At 51.9% G+C, this 3338-nt stretch overlaps 1 pseudogene; it reads left to right on the top strand.

Annotated features, from left to right (window-relative positions):
* The first annotated feature begins 5 nt into the window (after positions 1-5).
* Positions 6-1307, top strand: LOC102425765 (annotated as a pseudogene).
* The last annotated feature ends 2031 nt before the right edge of the window (positions 1308-3338 follow it).

Genomic DNA, 3338 nt, shown 5'->3' with positions numbered 1-3338 from the left:
TCAACCAGCAGCTGGACTCCGTGGGCCAGCACAGAGACCCGAAGTGGGACCCGCTGGCCTTGCGGGGCGAGGCAACCAGCTGTGCGGCCTCATCTCGGGGATCATTCGGACCACCTCGGAGAGCGGCTTTCCCACGGCAGAGGACCAAGCCGTGGCCGAGAGCGCGCTGCAACAAGTGCGGGACCTGCTGAGGGACGCCAGGGCGTTGTGAAGACAAGAGGAGGCAGGATGAAGAGGAGGCCCAGGTGAAGCGGCAAGAGGCACAGGTGCAGCAGAGGCCAGAGGTCCACAACGAGTGCCCCGCTCCCAGCCAGGGCCCAGGAGGGAAACGGAGTGAAGACCTTCAGCTGAAGGTACAAGACAGTACAATGCAGTGGTACCGGCAGCTGCAGGAGGCCTCCCGTCAGTGTGTGCTGGCCTTTGAGGGACTGGCCAGCAGCAAGGACAGCCAGGTCAAAAAGATAAAGATGGACCTCCAGAAGGCAGCCACTATCCCAGTGAGCCAGATCTCCACCAGCGCAGGCTCCCAGCTGAAGGAGATCTTCGACAAGATCCACAACCTGCTCTCTGGAAAACCCGTTCCATCTGGTGGGCGCTCTGTGTCCGTCACACTGAATCCACAGGGCCTGGACTTTGTCCAGTACAAACTGGCAGAGAAGTTTGTGAAACAAGGAGAGGAGGAGGTGGCCTCTCACCATGAAGCTGCGTTCCCCATCGCCGCCATAGCGTCTGGGATCTGGGAGCTGCACCCGAGGGTGGGGGACCTCATCTTGGCTCATCTGCACAAGAATTGTCCGTACTCTGTCCCTCTCTACCCGGCTTTCAGGGAGGGAATGGCTGTGGAAGACTACCAAAGAATGCTTGGCTACCAAGTGAAGGATTCCAAGGTGGAGCAGCAGGACAACTTTCTGAAACGCATGTCCGGGATGATGCGTCTCTATGCTGCCATCATCCAGCTCTGGTGGCCATATGGAACTCGACAAGAGGTTCACCCTCATGGCTTAAACCATGGCTGGCGCTGGTTGGCACAGATACTAAACATGGAGCCCCTGCCGGACGTGACGGCCACCCTCCTCTTGGACTTCTTAGAGGTGTGTGGGAATGCCCTCATGAAGCAGTATCAGGCCCAGTTCTGGAAGATGATGCTTCTCATCAAAGAGGACTACTGCCCCAGGATTGAAGCCATTACAAGCCCGGGACAGATGGGGTCCTTCATACGCCTCAAGAGGTTCTTGGAGGAATGTTTGCAGCGCAAGGAGGTTCCTGTCCCCAAGGGCTTTCTGACTTCCTCCTTCTGGCATTCCTGACGTCACTCGTCACCCACCGGCGGCACCGTTTTGTTGCAGAGGCGCAGTAATAAAGCCACTGAGCAGAGCTGTGTTTGAGAGAGCACTGTCAGATTTAGTAACCTACCAATGTGTGTTTTTATATATTTATGCCTTGTGCCTAGGAAAGGTCTTCATGGGCCACTGATGACTCCTCAAGGGATCCACATGACAGAAGGAACGGATTTGGCCTTCTCACTTTTGCAAACATTTTGAGGTGGTTAGCACTGGATGCCACTGTTTTATTACCTTTCTGTCTCGAATCTTTCAGAAAGCCGGTAATACCTAAGCATTTCGCTCTGAGCTGAAGTGAGCCCACCACTTCCAAGAGTCCTGTAGTAGTTGAGGCCCGAATCCTTACATAGGAGTTGAGAACTGCTTTATTATTATTATTATTATTATTATTATTATTATTATTATTACTGCTTGTTCTGACTAATGAATGATGATAAATTTGCCTGATTAAACCCACTCCAAAAATCCAAAGCCTGGCTTTTCAGATTTGAAAGATTTACTGCCTTTTGTACTGCAGAGGCAGCGGCCACGGTCTCTTCCTCCTTAAATGTCATTGAGATAGAAATCGCAGGGTGGGGGGCTCAACCAGGGTGGACAGGTATTGAACATAGCTTGCAACTTGAATCAGACATAGGGGAAGACCAGACTTGAAAAAACATGTCCAAATCACAGGAGGCATCTGGGGAAAGAAGGAAGCTGAGCAAAGCCTGTCAGGGAGAAGAATAGCTTTAGCAAAATCCCAGGAATTCCGCCTGGCCCTCGCTCGGGGGGCAGTCAAGGTCGGGAGGGGTGATAAAAGGAGGGACTGCCCCTTTGCCCACAACTCAGACTCCTATGTAAGGATTCGGGCCTCACCTACTACAGGACTCTTGGAAGTGGTGGGCTCACTTCAGCTCAGAGCAAAATGCTTAGGTATTACTGACTTTCTGAAAGATTCGAGACAGAAAGGTAATAAAGCAGTGGCATCAAGTGCTAACCACCTCAAAATGTTTGCAAAAGTGAGAAGGCTGAATCCATTTCTTCCGTCCTGTGGATCCCTTGAGGAGTCATCAGTGGCCCATGAAGACCTTTCCTAGTCCCAAGGCATAAATATATAAAAATACATATTGGCAGGTTTCTAAATCTGACAGTGCTCTCTCAAACAGAGCTCTGTTCAGTTGCTTTATTACGGTGCCTCTGCAACAAAATGGTGCCACCGGTGGGTGACGAGTGACGTCAGGAATGCCAGAAGGAGGAAGTCAGAAAGCCGTTGGGGACAGAAACCTCCTTGGGCTGCAAACATTCCTCCAAGAACCACTTGAGGGGTGTGAAGGATCCCATCTGTCCCGAGCTTGTAATGGTTTCAATCCTGCCGACGTAGTCCTCTTTGATGTGAAGCATCATCTTCCAGAACTGGGCCTGATACTGCTTCATGAGGGCATTCCCAAACAGCTCTAAGAAGTCCAAGAGGAGGGTGGCCGTCACGTCCGGCAGGGGCTCCGTGTTTAGTATCTGTGCCAACCAGTGCCAGCCATGGTTTAAGCCATGAGGGTGAACCTTTTGTCGAGTTCCATATGGCCACCAGAGCTGGATGATGGCAGCATAGAGACACATCATCCCGGACATGCGTTTCAGAAAGTTGTACTGCTGCTCCACCTTGGAATCCTTCACTTGATAGCCAAGCATTCTTTGATAGTCTTCCAAAGCCATTTCCCTCCCTGAAGCCGGGTAGAGTGGGGACAGAGTATGGACAATTCTTGTGCAGATGAGCCAAGATGAGGTCCCCCACTCTCAGGTGCAGCTCCCCAGATCCCGGGACGCTATGGCAGCGATGGGGAAACCCAGTTTCATGAATGAGAGGGCACCCTCTTTCCTCTCCTTCGGTTTCACAAACTTCCTCTGCCAAGTTGTACTTGGACAAAAGTCTAGGGCCCTTGTGGATTCAGTATGACGGACACAGATCCGCCCACCAGATTGAACAAGGTTTTCCCAGAAAGCAGGCTGGGGATCTTTGGCAAA

Source organism: Myotis lucifugus, unplaced genomic scaffold (genome assembly GCF_000147115.1).
Source record: "Myotis lucifugus unplaced genomic scaffold, Myoluc2.0 scaffold_11631, whole genome shotgun sequence".
NCBI classification, from domain to species: Eukaryota; Metazoa; Chordata; class Mammalia; order Chiroptera; family Vespertilionidae; genus Myotis; species Myotis lucifugus.
This window is presented reverse-complemented; position numbering and strand designations above follow the sequence as displayed.